A 24009-nucleotide genomic window follows, 5' to 3' on the forward strand; every position below is an offset into this window, starting at 1 on the left:
GCACAGTTATAAGATTTTTATCATATAACATCTTACAATTATACAAATTTTATCATCTTATTTGTCCTTTATGTTCACAACTACAATTTATTAAAAATTCAAAAGGTTATTGATACTCTATTAGTGTAGTAATTTGATTAAATATTTTCAACTGCTTTTGCACAAACAACTAAAATTTGGGATCATTTATAAAAACATATAATATCTTTATGAAACAAGTTTGCTTTAAAAAGCAGTTCTTCAAAAGAGCAAACATTTCTAAAACCCTCTTGATATAGATAATGAAGAGACAAAGCTTGTATTGCTATATAGAAGTTCTATTTTTTTTTAATTCAACATCAGTGTTGTCAAATTTTGTTGTTTAGCTACTCTGTGTGTGTGTGTGTGTGTGTGTGTGTGTGTGTGTGTGTGCATGTGCACACACAACTACAGCTTCTATTTTCCTTGGTGGTCTATCTCAAATTATTTGAACATGATTACAAATTATGTGTTCATCAAAATCAATCCCTAGTATATAACTGCTTCATAGGCTTTTAGAAAATTGTGATGCAGTTGATTTACAATGTTGTGTCAACCTCTGCTGTAAGCAAAGTGACTCAGTTTTACACATATATTTTGGGCTTCCCTGATAGCTCAGTTGGTAAAGAATCTGCCAGCAGTGCAGGAGACCCTGGTTCAGTTCCTGGGTTGGGAAGATCCCCGGGAGAAGGGATAGGCTACCCACTCCAATATTCTTGGGCTTCCCTTGTGGCTCAGCTGGTAAAGAATCTGCCTGCAATGCAGGAGACCTGGTTCGATTCCTGGGTTAGGAAGATTCTCTGGAGAAGGAAAAGTCTACCCGCTCCAGAATTCTGGCCTGGAGAATTCCATGGACTACAGTCCATGGGGTCGGCAAAGATCAGACACAACTGAGTGACTCTCAGTTCACTTTCACATTCTTTTTAAAATATTCTTTTCTATTAGTGTTTATCCCAGGAGATTGAATATAGTTCCCTGTGCTATACAGTAAGACCTTGCTGTTTATCCATTCTAAATGTGATAGTTTGCATCTACCAACTCCAAATTCCCAGTCCATCTCTCTCCTTCCCTCCCTTCCCCTTGGCAACCACAAATCTGATCTCTATGTCTATGTATGTCTGTGAGTCTATTTCTGTTTTGTAGATAGGTTCATTTGTGCCATAGTTTACATTCCATATATAAGTAATATCATATGATATTTGTCTTTCTTTTTCTGACTTAACTTCATTTAATATAATAATTTCTAATTGCATCCATGTTGCTGCATATGGCATTACTTTGTTCATTTTTATGGCTGGATAGTATTCCTTTGTATATATGCACCACATCTTCTTTATCCATCTGTCTGTCCGTGGACGTTTAGGTTGTTTCCATGTGTTGTCTATTGTGAATAGTGCTGCTTGAACATAAGAGTGGAAGTAGTTTTTGAATTATTGTTTGTCTGGTTATATGCCCAGGAGTGGGATTGCTGGATAATATGGTAATTATGTTTTTCCATACACCTCTTAATTTGGTGAGAACTCTGTTTTTACCATACTAATGTATTTTTAAAATTTTATATTTTTGTTATCAAACAAAGCAATTGTGACTTCAAGGTTTTCCTATTAAATTTATTTCACAATAGCATTCAAAAATGGCAATATTTTATCTTTAACATTATTAACTTCCAAAGCCTTACTTAGATTTAAGGTATGGTATGAAAAATTTTAACCAGCATTAAAATTAACTTATTTTCTTTTTGAAGCATCTAATGATTCTGCTAGGAAACTGGTATTACTTTTTCTGCCAATGAACTCAACATGTTAACAGCTATCGCTTCACTTTTTATTCATTCAAAATAAAATGTAAGTTGAAAATAAAAACAATTAATTTAAAACTATAATCCTTTGATCTAAATGAAAAGTCTTGGTTCTTAGAGTGATTTGTAAAACATACATTCTGCAGCTGCATCAGTTAAATTATCTTTTTTTCAGCCCAGATTTTGAAACAATCACTAACTTTTGAAATAGATACTGATGTTACATCGGCAGATTTTTATCTTCCAGTTTGTTGCTGATATAATTTATGGCTTCCAGAATAAGCAGTAAACATTGATAAGCATTATGAGAAAATTAAGCATTAAAGTCACCAAGAGAAATAAAAAAATAACACTTTCACTTTCTTTAACATACATTTTGAGCTCATTGCTACTGAAATGTTGTATTTCAAAAATTGATAAACTTTGCCAAAAATTAAATAGTTGTATATCAGTATAAAGCAATAGCAAAATCTCTATACCAAGGATATTCAGCATATACAATATATGTTCTATATAGAAGAACTGTTTAGTCTTATTTCATGCATACATTTCATGTATACATAAACCATGTTTCCCTCAGTTCTCATTGATACTTGATTGGCAAATGGTACCTTTATGCATCTCACAGGCTGGATCTGGGGCTCCTGTACACCAATGATTGGCAAAGTAGGTGGCATCATATGTTCCCTGCAGTACCACCTGAGACCAGAAAGAAGTAGACTGTTCTCAGCTATGTACTTACAGGACCTGTGCATGCTCCCTTGAAATGGAAGCCTCAGTTATACTGCATTTGGAAATAAATGTAGTAGAATGTTCTTGGTCATTTTTCATCTCTCACCACATGTTAAAGTGAAAACTTGGTTCACTACACACGTTACTCACACACTACGGAATAGACCATGCCAAGAACTGGCATTTATTACAGAATGGAAGCCTACCAAACCTATTCCAACTTATTTTAAGAAACTGTTATCTGGGACTCATAATATAAAACCAAATAAAATATCACACCAGCTGACATTAATTGTACCCCAGGGCAAATCAGAATTTCTTGTCACCCTAGGCACAGGAATCAGATCAGATCAGTTGCTCAGTCATGTCTGACTCTTTGCAACCCCATGAATCGCAGCACGCCGGGCCTCCCTGTCCATCACCAACTCCTGGAGTTCACCCAGACTCACGTCCATCAAGTCAGTGATGCCATCCAGCCATCTCATCCTCTGTCATCCCCGTCTCCTCCTGCCCCCAATCCCTCCCAGCATCAGAGTCTTTTCCAATGAGTCAAATCTTCGCATGAGGTGGCCAAAGTACTGGAGTTTCAGCTTCAGCATCATTCCTTCCAAAGAAATCCCAGGGCTGATCTCCTTCAGAATGGACTGGTTGGACCTGCTTGCAGTCCAAGGGACTCTCAAGAGTCTTCTCCAACACCACAGTTCAAAAGCATCAATTCTTCGGTGCTCAGCCTTCTTCACAGTCCAATGCTCACATCCATACATGACCACAGGAAAAACCATAGCCTTCACTAGATGAACCTTTGTTGGCAAAGTAATGTCTCTGCTTTTGAATATGCTATCTAGGTTGGTCATAACTTTCCTTCCAAGGAGTAAGTGTCTTTTAATTTCATGGCTGCAATCTCCATCTGCAGTGATTTTGGAGCCCCCCAAAATAGAGTCTGACACTGTTTCCACTGTTTCCCCATCTATTTCCCATGAAGTGATGGGACCGGATGCCATAATCTTTGTTTTCTGAATGTTGAGCTTTAAGCCAACTTTTTCACTCTCCACTTTCACTTTCATCAAGAGGCTTTTGAGTTCCTCTTCAACTTTCTGCCATAAGGGTGGTGCCATCTGCATATCTGAGGTTATTGATATTTCTCCCGGCAATCTTGATTCCAGCTTGTGTTTCTTTCAGTCCAGCATTTCTCATGATGTACTCTGCATATAAGTTAAATAAACAGGGTGACAATATACAGCCTTGATGAACTCCTTTTCCTATTTAGAACCAGTCTGTTGTTCCATGTCCAGTTCTAACTGTTGCTTCCTGACCTGCATACAAATTTCTCAAGAGGCAGGTCAGGTGGTCTGGTACTCCCATCTCTTTCAGAATTTTCCACAGTTTCTTGTGATCCACACAGTCAAAGGCTTTGGCATAGTCAATAAAGCAGAAATAGATGTTTTTCTGGAACTCTCTTGCTTTTTCGATGATCCAGCAGATGTTGGCAATTTGATCTCTGGTTCCTCTGCCTTTTCTAAAACCAGCTTGAACATCAGGAAGTTCATGGTTCACATATTGCTGAAGCCTGGCTTGGAGAATTTTGAGCATTACTTTACTAGCGTGTGAGATGAGTGCAATTGTGCGGTAGTTTGAGCATTCTTTGGCATTGCCTTTCTTTGGGATTGGAATGAAAACTGACCTTTTCCAGTCCTGTGGCCACTGCTGAGTTTTCCAAATGTGCTGGCATATTGAGTGCAGCACTTTCACAGCATCATCTTTCAGGATTTGAAATAGCTCAACTGGAATTCCATCACCTCCATTAGCTTTGTTTGTAGTGATGCTTTCTAAGGCCCACTTGACTTCACATTCCAGGATGTCTGGCTCTAGGTCAGTGATCACACCATTGTGATTATCTGGGTCGTGAAGATCTTTTTTGTACAGTTCTTCTGTGTATTCTTGCCATCTCTTCTTAATATCTTCTGCTTCTGTTAGGTCCATACCATTTCTGTCCTTTATCGAGCCCATCTTTGCATGAAATGTTCCTTTGGTATCTCTGATTTTCTTGAAGAGATCCCTAGTCTTTCCCATTCTGTTGTTTTCCTCTATTTCTTAGCACTGATCACTGAAGAAGGCTTTCTTATCTCTTCTTGCTATTCTTTGGAACTCTGCATTCAGATGTTTATATCTTTCCTTTTCTCCTTTGCTTTCCGCTTCTCTTCTTTTCACAGCTATTTGTAAGGCCTGCCCAGACAGCCATTTTGCTTTTTTGCATTTCTTTTCCACAGGGATGGTCTTGATTCCTGTCTCCTGTACAATGTCACGAACCTCATTCCATAGCTCATCAGGCACTCTATCTATCAGATCTAGGCCCTTAAATCTATTTCTCACTTCCACTATATAATCATAAGGGATTTGATTTAGGTCATACCTGAATGGTCTAGTGGTTTTCTCTACTTTCTTCAATTTAAGTCTGAATTTGGCAATAAGAAGTTCATGATCTGAGCCACAGTCAGCTCCTGGTCTTGTTTTTGTTGACTGTATCGAGCTTCTCCATCTTTGGCTGCAAAGAATATAATCAATCTGATTTCGGTGTTGACCATCTGGTGATGTCCATGTATAGAGTCTTCTCTTGTGTTGTTGGAAGAGGGTGTTTGTTATGACCAGTGCATTTTCTTGGCAAAACTCTATTAGTCTTTGCCCTGCTTCATTCCGTATTCCAAGGCCAAATTTGCCTGTTACTCCAGGTGTTTCTTGACTTCCTACTTTTGCATTCCAGTCCCCTATAATGAAAAGGACATCTTTTTTGGGTGTTAGTTCTAAAAGGTCTTGTAGGTCTTCATAGAACCGTTCAACTTCAGCTTCTTCAGCTTTATTAAGCGCGGCTGAGAGAAGCCACCCCACGTCCGAGGTCAGGGGCAGAAGCTGGGAGGACCCCATGCCCAAAGGGTGGTGGCCAAGAGGAGTTAACCCCCGTCCGAGGTCAGGGGCAGTGGCCAAGAGTACCAAACTGCGACGGCACAGGAATGGCCGAGAGGAGCTACCCTACGTCCGAGCTCAGGGCGGGGTGGGGGGGGGAGGCGCGGCCGAGAGGAGATACCCAGCGTCCGAGGTCAGGGGCAGGGACGAGAGGAGGTACCCCACGTCCAAGGTCAGGGGCAGTGGCCAGAGGAGCTACCCCACGCCCCCATGCCTGAGGCCAAGGGCAACGATCGGGAGGAGCAACCCCATGTCCAAGGAGCCCTGGCTGCACGGGTGCAGGAGGGCCTAGAGGAGCTATCCCACGTTGAAGGTCAGGAAGGGCGGCAGTGAGGAGATACCCCTCATCCAAGGTAAGGAGCAATGGCTGCACTTTGCTGGAGCAGCCATGAAGAAATACCCCACCCCCAAGGTAAGAGAATCCCAAGTAAGATGGTAGGTGTTGCAAGAGGGCATCAGAGGGCAAACACACTGAAACCATACTCACAGAAAACTAGTCAATCTAATCACACTAGGACCACAGCCTTGTCTAACTCAATGAAACTAAGCCATGCCCGTGGGGCAACCCAAGACAGGCGGGTCATGATGGAGAGATCTGACAGAATGTGGTCCACTGGAGAAGGGAATGGCAAATCACTTCAGTATTCTTGCCTTGAGAACCCCATGAACAGTATGAAAAGGCAAAGTGATAGGATACTGAAAGAGAAACTCCCCAGGTCAGTAGGTGCCCAATATGCTACTGGAGATCAGTGGAGAAATAACTCCAGAAAGAATGAAGGGATGGAGCCAAAGCAAAAACAATACCCAGTTGTGGATGTGACTGGTGATAGAAGCAAGGTCCGATGCTGTAAGAGCAATATTGCGTAGGAACCTGGAATGTCAGGTCCATGAATCAAGGCAAATCGGAAGTGGTCAAACAAGAGATGGCAAGAGTGAATGTCGACATTCTAGGAATCAGTGAACTGAAATGGACTGGAATGGGTGAATTTAACTCAGATGACCATTATATCTACTACTGCAGGCAGCAATCCCTCAGAAGAAATGGAGTGGCCATCATGGTCAACAGAAGAGTCCGAAATGCAGTACTTAGATGCAATCTCAAAAACGACAGAATGATCTCTGTTCGTTTCCAAGGCAAACCATTCAATATCACAGTAATCCAAAATGCCAAAGGGACCAGTAAATCAAAGAGAGAGAAAATTTTTCCAGCCATTGACTGTAGAGAGAGACATATTTAGAAATAATACAAGATGAAGAACTTGGAAATGAAGGACGGAAAAAGGAAATACCAAATGTGAGGTTGGCTTATGGAAGTAGTAGCCAACCACAAAGATTCTGAATTGGAACTCTCATGTCATGATTTATAGCAAAGTAACTTAAATTCCATCTCACTGGCTTGGAAGATTTGAGGAGCATCTTTGATCTGGGAGCAGGAAAGCCGCTGGCATAACCTTCTGCAATTTTGTACCATCAACATGTTCAGTGCTAGACCAAAGCAAAATAGAGAAGAATAGGCCAAATAGAAGAGTTTTCTTAAAATCTATCCCACAATGGTGTAGACGATAATACTAGTAATAAATAGAGCACATTAAATTTACAAAGAACTTTTAACAAATGGTTTCATTTAATTACTGTAACAAATCAATGAGTAGGCAGGTTATGCCAAATTATCTTCAATATGTCCAATTAGCAAATGAGGAAAATGAGATTTTGGAGAGGATTTGTAATTACCAGTGGTCACACAATTTATGAAAGATTCACAAGTTGTCCTCTGGTCTGTCTGGCTTATGATACTGCACGTTGATGCCATAGATGGTAGGAAGAGAGACCATAGCCCTAGGTGTTTGCAACTGCTGGTGATATGTACCTGACACTATACCCTGAGCATTTGGACACAGTCACTTTGTAAGCCTTTGCCAAATATTCTTAAGAGGGAGGGCCCTAAATAGCAGACCTAGATTTTCTTTAAAGTGTCATTTGAATTGTCCAGAGTGAATCCACGTTGCATTTGATGGATGAGTATTATTAACTGTCTCAAGTGAAATCTTTCTTCAAAATCAGTTAGATGTATTTGGAAAAATAAATGGCCTAATGAACAAAACTCTAGTCACAAACCATGAGAAGGATGCCTGAACTTTGAAAGACCCTAACAAGATCATGTCTTCTGTGTCATATTCAGAACACATTACTAAGAATAAAAACTTTGGACACATGGTCTTCATTGTCTTTTTTGTACTCCCAGGGGAGTTAGTTTTCCTTTGAAAATTCCTATTCAGTTCAGTTGCTCAGTCATGTCCGACTCTTTGTGACACCATGGACTGCAGCACGCCAGGCTTCCCTGTCCATCATCAACTCCAGGAGTCCACCCAAACCCATGTCCACTGAGTCAGTGATGCCATCCAACCATCTCATCCTCTGTTGTCCCCTTCTCCTTCTGCCTTCACTCTTTCCCAGCGTCAGGGTCTTTTCCAATGAGTCAGCTCTTCGCATTAGGTGGCCAAAATATGGGAGTTTCAGCTTCAGCATCAGTCCTTCCAATGAATATTCAGGATTGATTTCATTTAGGATGGACTGGTAGGGTCTCCTTGCAGTCCAAGGGACTCTCAACAGTCTTCTCCAACACCACAATTCAAAAGCATCAATTCTTCGGTGCTCAGCTTTCTTTATAGTCCAACTCTCATATCCATACATGACTACTGGAAAAACCATAGTTTTGACTGGACAGACTTTTGTTGGCAAAGTAATGTCTCTGATTTTTAATATGTTGTCTAGGTTGGTCATAACTTTTCTTCCAAGGATCCAGCATCTTTTAATCATGGCTTCAGTCACCATCTGCAGTGATTTTTGAGCCCTCCAAAAATAAAGTCTGTCACTGTTTCCATTGTTTCCCTGTCTATTTGCCATGAAGTGTTGGGACCAGATTCCTCACCAATTATTTCTTCTACTTAAAAGAATTCTTCTATCATTCTCATTGCATCAGAACTGGGCATTATATCAGTTTGTGCTTCACATAGGGATTAAAATCAGGCAACAGAACAAAAACCATAGGCAATCTTCTCCTCCTGGAGAAATGACACAAAATTGAATCACAATTATGAGCCCTTTTATTACTTATTACTGAGTGATATTCTCTTGAGTAATCTGCTGAGAAGAAACAATATAGCAAGGTTGTAATGATAATCAAGTTCATTCACCATGAATTGCTATGTAAATTCTAAATAATATACTTATATGTCCATTTCTTGATTTATCAACTTTAGATTGTATCTGTTTATGCCAAACTATAAAACGTTAGTATTTTGATACACTTTTATCTCTGTTTTATTAGTTATATTATTTATACTTCTAGCAGTTACATTTATAACTTAAAAATGTATATAGGCCTCTGCATGCATGCATGCTAAGTCGTTTCAGTTGTCTGACTCTTTGCGACCCCATGGACTGTAGCCTGCCAGGCTCCTCTGTCCATGGGATTCTCTAGGCAAGAATACTGAAGGAGGTTTCCATTTCCTAGTCCAGGGGCTATTCCTGACCCAGGGATTGAGCCTGCATCTCCTGAATCTCCTGCATTGGCAGGCGGGTTCTTTACCACAATTGCTACTTGGGCCTCTACTTATTCTTTATTTATCAATTTAGAGAGTATCAATTGACTCCTCATTAGATAAGCAGGATAATTAGTGAACCTAGCTTTTTCCATCTATTTTCCTCCTCCTCTTCCTCTATATTTTAACTCTTGTTAACCATACTATTGTTGTGGCTGTTATTCTGTCATTAAGTTGTGTCCAACTCTTTGCAACTCCATGGACTGCAGCACGCCAGGCTTCTTTGTCCTCCACTGTCTCCCAGAGTTTACTCAAATTCACGTCCATTGAGTCAATGATGGTATCTGTCTCATCCTCTGCTGCCCTCTTCTCCTTTTGCCTTCAATCTTTCCCAGCATCAGAGTCTTTTCCAATGAGTCAGCTCATTGGAAACCACAATAACCGTAATATTACATTTACATAATTTGTAATTATAATTGTCAGCTGTGCTTTGTCTGTAAATTGATTCTATAAATTAAAAATACATAAATACATATATAATATCATTGTAATGCATATATGATTCTCCTCAGATCTAAGTGAAGCCACTGGATCCACAAAGAAAATTATGTTTATCTGTGTCACTTAATTTCTACCCCTTGAAGGAGAGCATCTATTCTAAACATCAATAGCAGGTGGATTCTTACATCTTAGTCATTCACCTTATAGTGTGTTTGCTATTGGGACTATGACTTTGCATCTGTTTTATCCTATAACTGCTTAATGCCTCTATTTTCCTCATTGAGAAATGGAAAAGACACATGATTTTATTTGATCAATTTTTGAATCACATGATTTGTAATAGAATTGTCTTTCTTATTAAAAACTTTTCCATATAGCACTCTCACTAATTTTGCCCATAGCTGATTAAGTTGGCTATATAACTGTCTTCTCCTTTTGCTGTCTTATATTGGTATTACTGTGCTTCAATTATACTTTTCAGGATTTCTGTTTTGTTTTGCTGGAATACATCCTCAAGTTTGTGTGAGATTTCCAATAGGATTGATAAGTTACTTGCTAGCTTTTACTCCTAATTAAAAAGAATGATGTCAATCTGGTTTTTGATCCTTTGTAAATAATCTATATTTTCCCTCTGGGACTAAGGATTTCTCATTGCTCTTAAATTATGAAATATCATTAAAATGCATCTAAGTCTTTGTTTCAATTTGCCTAGTCAATTATATCTTTAGCCCAGATAAATCTTCTATAATTTATTTGATTATATCTCCCATCTGTGGACAGAAAATAATATTTTTCTCAGGAATTTTAATTAGTTATTTTGGTCTATTCTGGATTGAACTTTCCTGTCTTTTATATTGGCTCATGGTTTCTAGTCTCTTATTACTTAGTTCTGGTAGGTTTTTTTCAATTATGTCTTCCAAATCACCCAAATTCATTTTCAACCATGCTCATACATGATTCAATTCTTCTACTGAGTTTTTAATTTTAAAAATCTTATTTAATTAAAAAAATATATATAACTTCCTGATTACTTCTCTTTTAGAGTGGTCTACATATACTCAGGGATATAATATCTTCTTGAATATCTCCCAAAATATGAATTAGATTTCCTTTTAGGATCGCTTCTGTAGCTTAAACTAGTTCTATTTCCCTAGGGTTATCTGTTATATTCGTTTACTTTTGATAATCCTCTTTAATGCTATTGGTTACGTAGCTGTTATTAACATGAGTAAATGAGGACCGTGTACTTAGCATAAATTGTGGCAAGATTATTATTGTCACTCCTGTACTTGATTTACCAAAGGACTCTTCCTTTTCCTGATGAGGCTGACAGGGGGCTGTGCTTGTAGCAATCAGTCTTCCTTGTGGAGTGTATGGGCAGGAAACAGGCAGGCACATTCAGTACTTGCAACCATTCCATTGAAAGGGAGAATTTACTCAGACTTCGGAGTAAAGTGCTTTCTTTACTTCATTCTTGTGCCAGGCTGGAGCTGTCTTTCTACCCATCCTCAAACTCCACCTCTGCTTTGGACTGTTGTGTGGGTCAAGAATTATCCCCAGCTCAGGTCTTTCTTTAATCTCATTTCCCAATAAAGACCCTCTGAGGCAAATTTAACACTTTGTTTAGAAATAGTTTCCTAAGTATTCAGTTAAGATAGGAGCAGGTGTTACTCTGTTCCTGTATAGAAGGTGGAGGGATCAATAGCCCCAGCTGTTTTATAGACATTCCTTTATTTAATTGTCCTGAACAATGCACCAAAGCCCATTTCTGATTATCTTTCCTGCCAGCTCCAGAACTGAATCTTTCTGAGGTTCCTTGGGAAAATGTCTCTCATCCCACTAGACTGGAATCAGTATGAGATCAAAGATCAACTTTTGTTCCCATTATGTATCCAAAGTCTATAAAATTATCTAGCACATGACTTACACTCAATAAATGTTTGTTGGGTTAATGAAGGAATAAATATATTAACTGATTTTGAAATATTCTTTTTGATATATTTTTGTTATTTCAATAGGAATTTTCTGAACTGTGGATAGGTCCTCAGATCATCATTTTCAAATTGACTGAATTTCTAATGAGTCATTAAAATTATAATTGTGAACATTATGTACAAAATTTAGGATATAATATTCACATAAAAGAATCAAAAACATTAATTGTTTATATACTATGATTACCACTTGTAAGATACTACTCAGTTTGTGTATTTGTGTGTGTGTGTGTGTTTACAGGGACTAGGAAGAACACCACATAAATGTAAATATAATTTGTTGAGTTTCTAGGGATTTGGGTTCATGTTTTCTTCTTATTTCCATTTGCCGTAATAGTATTTGTTCTGTAATAAAAATATCAAATTAAATTAAATACCACAAGAAAGAGATACCACAATCTTGAGTGATGTAACATGAAAAATGTATTTTACCCTGACAATGAGAAAAGCCCTCTAGTGTCTAATCTAAAGTCTTTCTTTGTCATTTTTGTTTAAGTTGCCTTTCCATCCATGACCTTTACAACTGGCCTTGCCAAACTAACCCTAACACCCTTTCTGATAATTCAATATTATCTTCTTAGGTAATCATTATACCCTAAAAAAATTAGGGTATAATTTCTTTATATAATTAGTGTATAATCATTATACACTAAAGAAATTTTAAATCAATATTCCTGGGTATTGTGCTGAAATCTGGGAATACAAAAATAAATAAGTCTGCCTTTTCACCTTGCTAATAGTTTCCTTAGTTGTGCAGAAGCTTTTAAGTTTAATTAGGTCCCATTTGTTTATTTTTGCTTTTATTTCCAATATTCTGGGAGGTGGGTCATAGAGGATCCTGCTGTGATGTATGTCAGAGAGTGTTTTGCCTATGTTCTCCTCTAGGAGTTTTATAGTTTCTGATCTTATGTTTAGATCTTTAATCCATTTTGAGTTTATTTTTGTGTATGGTGTTAGAAAGTGTTCTAGTTTCATTCTTTTACAAGTGGTTGACCAGTTTTCCCAGCACCACTTGTTAAAGAGATTATCTTTAATCCATTGTATATTCTTGCCTCCTTTGTCAAAGATAAGGTGTCCATATGTGCGTGGATTTATCTCTGGGCTTTCTATTTTGTTCCATTGATCTATATTTCTGTCTTTGTGCCAGTACCATACTGTCTTGATAACTGTGGCTTTATAATACAGCCTGAAGTCAGGTAGGTTGATTCCTCCTGTTCCATTCTTCTTTCTCAAGATCTCTTTGGCTATTCGAGGTTTTTTGTATTTCCATACAAATTGTGAAATTATTTGTTCTAGCTCTGTGAAGAATAGTGTTGGTAGCTTGATAGGGATTGCATTGAATCTATAAATTGCTTTGGGTAGTATACTCGTTTTCACTATATTGATTCTTCCAATCCATGAACATGGTATATTTCTCCATCTATTAGTGTCCTTTTTGATTTCTTTCACCAGTGTTTTATAGTTTTATATATATAGGTCTTTAGTTTCTTTAGGTAGATATATTCCTAAGTATTTTATTCTTTCCATTGCAATGGTGAATGGAATTGTTTCCTTAATTTCTCTTTCTGTTTTCTCATTATTAGTGTATAGGAATGCAAGGGATTTCTGTGTGTTGATTTTATATCCTGCAACTTTACTATAATCATTGATTAGTTCTAGTAATTTTCTGGTGGAGTCTTTAGGGTTTTCTATGTAGAGGAAAGAACTAAATAGACATTTCTCCAAAGAAGACATACAGGTGGCTAACAAACACATGAAAAGATGCTCAACATCACTCATTATCAGAGAAATGCATACCAAAACCACTATGAGGTACCATTTCACGCCAGTCAGAATGGCTGCAATCCAAAAGTCTACAAGCAATAAATGCTGGAAAGGGTGTGGAGAAAAGGGAACCCTCTTACACTGTTGGTGGGAATGCAAACTAGTACAGCCACTATGGAGAACAGTGTGGAGATTCCTTAAAAAACTGGAAATAGACCTGCCTTATGATCCAGCAATCCCACTGCTGGGCATACACACTGAGGAAACCAGAAGGGAAAGAGACACGTGTACCCCAGTGTTCATCGCAGCACTGTTTATAATAGCCAGGACATGGAAGCAACCTAGATGTCCATCAGCAGATGAATGGATAAGAAAGCAGTGGTACATATACACAATGGAGTATTACTCAGCCATTAAAAAGAATACATTTGAATCAGTTCTAATGAGGTGGATGAAACTGGAGCCTATTATACAGAGTGAAGTAAGCCAGAAAGAAAAACACCAATACAGTATACTAACGCATATATATGGAATTTAGAAAGATGGTAACAATAACCCTGTGTACGAGACAGCAAAAGAGACACTGATGTATAGAACAGTTTTATGGACTCTGTGGGAGAGGGAGAGGGTGGGAAGATTTGGGAGAATGGCATTGAAACATGTATAATATCATGTATGGAATGAGTCGCCAGTCCAGGTTCGATGCACGATACTGGATGCTTGGGGCGGGTGCACTGGGACTACCCAGAGGGATGGTATGGGGAGGGAGGAGGGAGGAGGGTTCAGGATGGGGAACACATGTATACCTGTGGCAGATTCATTTCGATATTTGGCAAAACTAATACAATATTGTAAAGTTTAAAAATAAAATAAAAGTTAAAACAATAAATAAAAATTTATATTATGAACTAATGTTTAAAAATGTTAAAAATAAATAAATAAATAAGTCTGTATGAGTTTAAGATCATAGCCTAATGATTCTTTAATGGGAATTCAAAAAGATTCTACAGTCTTCCTGTGTGTGTTTGCTGCCTTTAAGAAACTCTTCTCAGTCTTCACTGTGTCTTTTCTCATAGATCTAACTATAATTAATGTAAGTCTAATTTTGTGATTTCCAAGGAAAAATGCATAGCAAAAATAAGAACAGGGAAAGGTAGGGGGAACTAAAATGAACAGAAAGAAAAGGGAGAAATAAAAGCAATAATAGAAATTATTTTAATGCGTTGAGGTATTAATATATAGGGAAATTTGAGAGAAAGAGTGTCTTTCTTGGTCAAATATAATCAAAACAATGAAAACTCCCCATATATGCCATTTCACATCACAAATTATATACTCTCATTTTATTTCTATGTTCTTATGGATGTTTCTACTTGCTTTGTGGTGTCATTTGCTTGTTTCTGTATATTGCTTGTATCATTTCTATGGCCACCTATGTGCTATATGAGAAAGTCCAATATATTATGCTTAAAGAAAGAGTAAAAGGTTTTGACTGAGAGGTTAAGGGATTTTTCTATATTAAGGTTCATAATTTTATCTCATGAATTTTATGATATCTATTTTGGTTCCCATGGAAGTGTTATCTCTAATTTAACTAAGTTCTCCATCAATAAGGTTTCCAGAAAATTAAGCTATTGGAATAGACAAGGGATTGATGTACTTTTAATGGAATTTCCCTATGAATTTATGCCTCTACCATAAGCTCAGGTGGTTAAATAGCATCTCTATTCCTTCAGTTCCTCATGCCAGAAATCTGGGACTCACTCTTGACAACTTCCTCTCTCTCCATCCCTATATCCTGTACATCACAAGTCTTATTGATCTGACTTTCAAAATGGATCTTGATTCCTTCCAGGGCTCCTTGTTTCCTCTGTCAGCATTCTGATCCTGACTTAGACCTTGATCATCTCATACATGACATGGTTCACTGAAATCACTTCCTAATTACACTTCGAACTGTCTCTCTTGATCCCTCCCTTCAATCTATTTTCTATATAGCAGTAATGACAGTGTTTTTCAAAAGCTGGAATTTAACCACATGGCTCCTCTGCTTAAATCTTTTCAATGACTTCCCATTGCTCCTGAAACAAAACCCTAAATCTTTACCGTACTCTCCAAGAAGCAGTCTCTTAATCTTACTCCTTTCTTTTGGTGAGTAGAAGAGCTCTTTTATACTTCTGGCATTTTGTATACATCCCTTTCTTCCATTTTTTTTTTTTACTTGAATAAATCCTATGTATGATTCAGACTTCTGATTGTCATTCCTCAGAGAAGAATTATTGGGCTCTTTTCCCCTTCTTAAGGTCCCACAGGGTAAGTATGTTATAATCAGGTTATTTTTTATTGTTATTTGTTTAATGATTATCTCTCCTGCAAAACCTTAAGCCCCATGAAGAAACAGATCCAGATACATTTTGTCATTGTATTTTCAGTAACTATAACTGTGCCCAGCTTAAAGTAGTTGCTTAAAAAAATATTTAGTGAGTAAATGAATGATAATGGTCCTTAGCCTGACAGGTAGCAATGGTAAATTAGGGCTAGTCTCTAAGCCATGAGATAGTTCAGTTTAACAGAAGCTATCCTGGATGTCTTTTTCTTAAATTGCTTTGAATATTTATCTAGTCAGAACTGTGGTCATTCTGGTCACAAAAGGGCTTTTCTGAAGTTTGAAGAAAGTCTGTGGTTCCTTAAACAATCTAGAGAAGTAATGAAAGTAAGGAAAGATGACCAAGTCTGACAAAGGAGCAGATGCCTGTTCCTGTTGTTTAATTCAAATGACAGCATGCATGGGTAATATGTAATAAGCATTTATCAGTGTGCTAATATGTTCAGAATTCTACTAGGTGACATGATGAGGAAGCTCAAGATAGATGGAGTTGTTATATATTTTGTGTCTTGACTGTGCCTGCTACTAAAGTCAGTTTAGTGGTCTATTAATGTGTCCATTATAAACCCAATTTCTTACCTTAGTCATTTTAAATCTCATCTGTCTAATAACTTACTATATGTTATTAGCCCAAATTCGAACATTTTATACCAACTATAATTCTTAGTTGTTAAACCTGTTTTAACTTATTGGTGCCACATTAAAACCTTAATAGGTGGAATAATTGGCTCTCATAACAATTTGGAGTAAGAGAAGTCAGGAGTGAGTGCTGTTTTCAGATACTTGAAAAGCTATGAATGAATCCCCTTTGCCCTCTGAAAAGCTATGAATGAGTTGCCTTTGCTTTCTACTGCATCTTCCCACCCCTGCTGATTTTGTATTCTCCCAGTTTCCCAAGCCAGTCCTAATTGGATCCAAACAGGAGTCATTAAACCTGGCATGGCTCTGGGGAAACACCTTCCAGAGTTTCACAGGGGAATCTCCCTAGGAGCAGGCAGTCAGTGGTACAAAATGATGGGCTTTAGATGTTCTTGCTTCAGAGGGAAAATCCTGAGGCCATCCTCAGGGAGAAAATTGATTCATCAACACTTCTGAGTATTCTGCCGCCCTGCGGCATTTTAAAACTCTTCTTTACATTTTAATCTTATGCATGAAAAGCCACCCTCCCACCAATATGTGTGTCTATTCTATTTCTTAAAAGCACCCAAAGCATCACTCCCTGAATGGCAAAGTCAGCTTCCCCCACCCCCCCAAAATGGACTCCTAGGTTCAGGTCTTCTTGAACTGCAATCTTGCAGATAAAAGTAGGCCAGGTCAACATGTGTCAACATGCAACAGGATCAGATATCTACATTGCTGGACTCTTGAACCTATTTATCCTCCTTGCCTACCTGCAAAGTCTCTAGTGCTTCCTGTATGTCTTTGAGTGTTCTCTCCTCTCTAATTGAGAGAAGCAAAGCCTTCTGGGGTCCAATAAAATGGCTTTAGGAAAGCAAGAAACAGATGGGAAATAAATGGGTTCAAGTGCTCCACGGACCCAATTGCTGCTGCAAAAAGCAGAAGTGGAGTATCTAAACAGCAAAAGAGTATACTTAATTTTTGTCTTTTAAATTTTGCATTGGGACAAAGAAAGTATCATGATGAAGAATCAGAGTTTCTCTCTTTAGTGCAAATGACACATAGACTGAATTCTAGTTAATACTAAATGTTCTCTAGATTCTAGAGGTAATTTACTGATGGCTCTAACTGTGTGCAGGGTGAAAGGTAGGTACTAAGTTTGATTCCTGGCAAAGCAATTTTCTCCTACATTCAGAACTGTTTCATAGGGAGAAGTGTCTAATGAAAGAAAGACTAACGAGTTTGAAGTCAGACTTGGTTTCTGACCCTACTGTTGCTATACCAAGAGCAACACACACCTAAGGTCTGCAGTTCCCTGCCCTATGCTCTCAGGTAAATGGCTGACATCCTCTGTGAACTCAAATCCTTTCACCATTCCCATTTCATAATTCTCACAAATTTCTAAGTAAAAGTTGCTTTAGATACCACTCCCAGGCCCTGAGGCCTTGTTCTCCTTTAAGTCCTTGCAGCTTTAATTCACGAGGTCAGTGTAATTTGGAGAACAGGGAAAATCCAACCAGCAATACAGCATAAGGTGAGCTCATAAATTTGGGAGAATGAATTTTGCCAAGAAGTCAAGAGCCTTAGTAAATGGTGTTCTTGCCAAAATATGCTGCTTTCTAGGAAACAATTAATGATAGTGTTTCTTGAGTTCTCACTTTGGGACAGGTACTGTTCTGAGTGCTCCCCTTGAATTTACTAATTTAACCTCCTTCCCCACCCCACCCCCACCCTCGCAATTGCTATGAGGAAGATCCTATTTTTCACTCTCATTTTGCAGATGAGGAGAGTACAACACAGAGAGATTGAGTGACTTGTCTAAGTTCACACTTTCACACTGATGTTGACCAAGGCTAACTGTCTCCAGAGCATAGGTTCTTAACCACTAGGAAGTGCTGTCACTTGAAACAAAGAGAGCAGACTTGTACTGGTTGCCTGGGCATTCTAGCTAAGTATAAATCTAGCCTCATGCAGAGCAACAGGTCCAGTTGAGTTTTACTGATACACTCTCTGCACTATAACTTGTATACAATGGCTTGAGGCTACCAGGAACATATCCGCTGAAGTTTATTGCCTGGCAGTCTAGGATTTACAACCTGCATATGGTAGTGGTGTGTTTTTAACATCCCCCTCATGTATATTTTCTCAGTGAGATAGCAAGTTTCCCAAAGATTTGTGTGTAGCCCTTTATTTCTCTTGTATATTCCTTATTCATAAAGCTTTGGGGCTTAGTAAGTGGTTTTGATTGACTTTCAGCAACTCTGCATGGTGGTCACAGTGATCATATTTGCAAAATGAAAAAAGGGTTTAGTTCCATGGTTCAGCTGCTTAAGAATTTTCTTCCAGATTCTGAGGCTTTATTCTTAGTCTGGTTTTATAAGACAGCAAGCCAATAGACATTCAGTGTACATTTATTTATGTATTTATTTATTTTTATTGAAGTATAATTGATCTACAGTCAATACACTTTTTTTTTTTTGAGTGTTCTCCATCAGAAAAAGCCAGTGGCTAGGTACAGAAGAGTCCAAAGGCAAATAAGACACTGATCTTCAAGAACTCACAATATAGTGGAGATTAAATTAAACAATATGCCTCTCAGTTCAGTTCAGTTGCTCAGTGGTGTCCGACTCTTCGCGACCCCATGAATCACAGCATGCCAGGCCTCTCTGTCCATCACCAACTCCCGGAGTTCACCCAGACTCACATCCATCAAGTCAGTGATGCCATCCAGCCACCTCATCCACTGTTGTCCCCTTTTCCTCCTGCCCCCAATCCCTCCCAGCATCAGAGTCTTTTCCAATGAGTCAACTCTTTGCATGAGGTGGCCAAAGTACTGGAGTTTCAGCTTCAGCATCATTCCTTCCAAAGAAATCCCAGGGCTGATCTCCTTCAGAATGGACTGGTTGGATCTCCTTGCAGTCCAAGGGACTCTCAAGAGTCTTCTCCAACACCACAGTTCAAAAGCATCAATTCTTCAGCGCTCAGCCTTCTTCACAGTCCAACTCTCACATCCATACATGACCACAGGAAAAACCATAGCCTTGACTAGACGGACCTTTGTTGGCAAAGTAATGTCTCTGCTTTTGAATATGCTATCTAGGTTGGTCATAACTTTCCTTCCAAGGAGTAAGCATCTTTTAATTTCATGGCTGCAGTCACCAGCTGCAGTGATTTTGGAGCCCAAAAAAATAAAGTCTGACACTGTTTCCACTGTTTCCCCATCTATTTCCCATCAAGTGATGGGACCGGATGCCATGATCTTTGTTTTCTGAATGTTGAGCTTTAAGCCAACTTTTTCACTCTCCACTTTCACTTTCATCAAGAGGCTTTTGAGTTCCTCTTCACTTTCTGCCATAAGGGTGGTGTCATCTGCATATCTGAGGTTATTGATATTTCTCCCAGCAATCTTGATTCCAGCTTGTGTTTCTTCCAGTCTAGCGTTTCTCATGATGTACTCTGCATATAAGTTAAATAAGCAGGGTGACAATATACAGCCTTGACGTACTCCTTTTCCTATTTGGAACCAGTCTGTTGTTCCATGTCCAGTTCTAACTATTGCTTCCTGACCTGCATACAGATTTCTCAAGAGGCAGGTCAGGTGGTCTGGTATTCCCATCTCTTTCAGAATTTTCCACAGTTTATTGTGATCCACATAGTCAAAGGCATTGGCATAATCATTATGCCTCTAGAGGGATGGAAATCTGCCTGGAAGAATCTGGAATGACTCCTTGGAGAAAGTAGGATTTAACTGAACTTTGCAAAAAGCAATAGAATTGAGAACAATATATAGAACAAAGAAGTTTTAAGAATGATCACCCTCGCACTTGAACAGGGGTAGAAATTTCAGCCTAAGTTGATGCACCCATCATAACAGAAAGTTTTTCCTATTTCTATCCTGGAACTTTAAGTGGGATAATTTATTCTTCCAAAAAAAAAAAATTCTGTATGATTTAAGAAAGGAAGAACTGGTCATTTCACAATTTACTTGGAATGAGGTATGGGAGGACTAAATTGTTAAATGCTTTGTATGTGTGAAAGTGAAAGTGAAGTCACTCAGTCATGTCTGACTCTCTGCGACCCCATGGACTGTGGCCCACCAGGCTCCTCCATCCGTGGGATTCTCCAGGCAAGAGTACTGAAGTGGGTTGCCATTTCCTTCTCCAGGAGATCTTCCCAACCCAGGGATCGAACCCAGGTCTCCCGCATTGCAGCCAGACACTTTACCATGTATGAAACAGAATGTTAAATGCTTTAAAATTGTATTATTTAATTCTCACATAAATATAAGAAAACCAAGTCTTAAAAATAACAGTGACTTTCTCATTATCATGCAGATAATAAGTGGCAGAGCAGAAATTAAAATCAGGTATGTCTGAATCCAAAGTCCATACACTAACAAAAAGTACACCTCATTCTGTCGAACTATCTGAGCTTCATCTTGCTATGGGTTCTTGTTTATTCTTCTCTGTGAACACTGCATTTATAGGAAATTTTAAAAACGTCTAAAATGTATAAGTTCACTTTTATTCAGTGTGCATCCAAGTTTCACATTAACTGCCTATTTTTCTTTTCTTTTTCACCCCAAGGTTTTTTTTTTTTAGCTAAAACTTTTCAACCTTCTGTGATCTCTTTATAACTCCCTTTAGAATGCATAATTGTGCTCAATCAATTTGTTAGAGGCTTTTGAAGTGTTAAAAAAACTACATTAAAATTATTTTCTTTCAGGTTTTATGTTAATGAACATAGGTGCTATTCAGAGCAAAGTCAGGGTGTCAAGGGAACTTTAGTTAAAGTTATTCATACATAAACTAAAAAAGGAAACATCTTTAGTGGAGGAAAAATACATTTAATGAGTAAGTACAGCACACAATTCCTCCTTTCAAAAATGTCAGCTTGTATTGAACCTCCATTCTAGATATCTTACAATTACTTTGTCAACAGAAGGTAGAGCAGTGATGGATGACGCATTGGTTCTTGAAACCAAACTTTTGTGAGTTACTTAGGCTGAAACTAAGTGCTTTTACATTCCAGTCTTATTGATGATAGTGGTTTTATATTTATCACCCTGTCATTTCAGTTGACTGTATCAGGCTCTTCCCTGTAAGAATATGGACACTAATGGGGTGTGTCCTTAGTGCTGGGAAGGGTCACCGATTCATTCTGCTAACACAGTCAGGGCACAGACTGTTTCCCATGGAAGCTTGGAAGCAGCTTTTCCCATTTCAAAAAGAGATCAGTAAAAGGGGCCTTAAAACGCCTTTGGAAATTGTCTTCTTACTGGCTCTCTTTTGACCATGACCCATCCTTGCGGTGCTGCACACAGAGGCATTCGGCTCTCAGTAATGGAACATTACTATTTTGCTGCCTCCCCTATAATAGGAAGAATTCTACCAGGACCTTGGTGAGTCCAGGACCTGATTGCAACACTTTATTTATAAGAAATTCTGTCAAGAATCAATAATAGTCTTGGGTCTCAAGTTCTTTCTTTAATAATACTTTGATATGATTTGTCACAAGCTCGCCCAGAGTATCCACCAGATTTTATTACTTACCTTGCAGCACAGTGTCTTATCTTTGAGTCATGAGATCAGCCATGGGGAGACCTTTAAAAAGCTATATTCTTTACTGTTTGGTTATTACAGAAAGTCTATATGACTCAATAATATCTTTTATAGGGTGTGCTGTCACATCTTCACACAGATGTTTAACCCCAATGTAGATATACTGGATGCCTGGAGGCCATTTCAGTGACATGGACGTTGTTTTTCATGATTGGCTGCCTGATGTATCAATAGCAGCAAAAATAGACCTATATGAAAAATCACAATGAAAACAATACCAAAAACACTACCACCGTAACATAGTATGTTGACTTATTCTCCCAGCCTGACGTTTCTGACTGGATCTTAAACTAAATGTCCATTTTGACAGAGATTTTGTTTCGAGTCCAGAGTTTTAGGTTTTTATTACCTGAAAGCAGCAGAAATTTGGAGATCAATTTAGATTCCTTTCCTGTGTGTGATCAGCTCCTCAGGTTTCACTGTACATCTCAATAAACGTGCTCCTCCTACATCAGTAGTGTGCTCTACAGCCATAGCTCCAAATATATTTTGCACCGCTCAGCCGTGGAATTCGTACTGCTGCAGCTAATGCCTGTTGGTAAATGCTTGTATCATTACATGTTGTATTTACACAACTGTATATTGTCAGCCTAGGGTTTCGTCTCTCCAATCTGTTTTTCTTCTCTGGAAGAAAATAGCAGAAAATGTACTAATACTCACTGCAGACAAAACACACACACACACACACACACACACTCAGACACTCACAAGGAGACACACATGCAAACCAAGATTTCCAAATGGTAATCATTTTGAATTTTGAAATTAGAGGAAATGAGGGAGAAACACTCCTTAGAAAGTTATTATTTTAGATCTTTCATCTGTCTCCAAATTGGTACTAATTTTAAATGTAGATTTTTAAACAATTTTTGGTATGTGAGCAAACATTTTATTTTAAAAGTTTTCTGTTTTGTTCCCACGGCTGCTGCAGTTGTTGCCCAAGGGGAGTCTTCTCACTAGGCCAGCTGCTTTCTCCAGCAGTTTGGATCCTGGCTGACCCTGCACACGGCCTGAGCAGCGACACCCTACCCTGGCTCAGCCAGGAGCGTGCTTTCACTGCCCAGAAGACATGTATTCTAAGTCGCTTCAGTTGTGTCTGACTCTGCGATCCCAAGGACTATCGCCTGTCAGGCTCCTCTGTCCATGGAATTTCCCAACCAAGAATACTGAAATGGGTTACCGTTTCCTGCTCCAGGGAATCTTCCTGGCTAGGGGATCGAAACTGCCTCTCTTATATTTCGTGAAGCAGCAGGTGGATTCTTTACAAGACATCCTGGCTTGATTTCTTTGCCTTCTCCAGCATAAGCAGAGGCAGTAAAGCCAGGAGACCCTGGTGACCCGACTGCTGGCTCTGGCTGTGACCCGCCACCCTACTTTGTCTCTGATCCTTTCTTTCAGATCAACACTCCTTTCAGTGCAGAATCGGGACACTTCCCAACCCTCACTCACCTTCTCTCCTCAGACTGGACTTAGGCTGAAGCTAAGCCTAGCTCACGAGTGACAGGTCTCTGCTCCTGTCACTACCCTCCTCAGCTTTCCCAACAGGGAGAAGTGGTAGGAATGTTCAAGAAATTGCCCTGGGCTTGACTCAGGATCCCTTGGTTTACCTGTAGGATTGTGTCCAAGGGCAGGAAAAGGAATCTATAATTGCTAAATACGTACTGTATGCCAAAATCTGAGCCAGGCTTCTGTGTACATTAGCTCCTTTCATGCTCATACCATGCTCTCCATGATACAAATGAGGAGCCCTTCATTCAGAGGTTTTGCTGCCCTTATGAAAATGGGAGTGTGGGAACTGACCTACAGATTGAAGGGGGTTCGACTAAAATTCATCCTTTCTCTACCCAAATTGCCAAACCATGCAGCTAGCCTCTTGCATGCTATCATCCATGGACCACTGTCCCTTGGAGATTCTCATAAGACTACTTTTCAGCCCATTCCCCGCATCACCTGTGCCCTCCCTTCTCTTCCTATCCAAATGCCAGCTCAGTCCTACATCTCTGGGAACTCTACTGCAATGAACTGATTCAGGCTTTTGCTAATTTTTCTAAACTCTTTAATTTGCAATAATTATAGA

This window comes from Bubalus bubalis, chromosome 6, assembly GCF_019923935.1.
Source record: "Bubalus bubalis isolate 160015118507 breed Murrah chromosome 6, NDDB_SH_1, whole genome shotgun sequence".
NCBI classification, from domain to species: domain Eukaryota; kingdom Metazoa; phylum Chordata; class Mammalia; order Artiodactyla; family Bovidae; genus Bubalus; species Bubalus bubalis.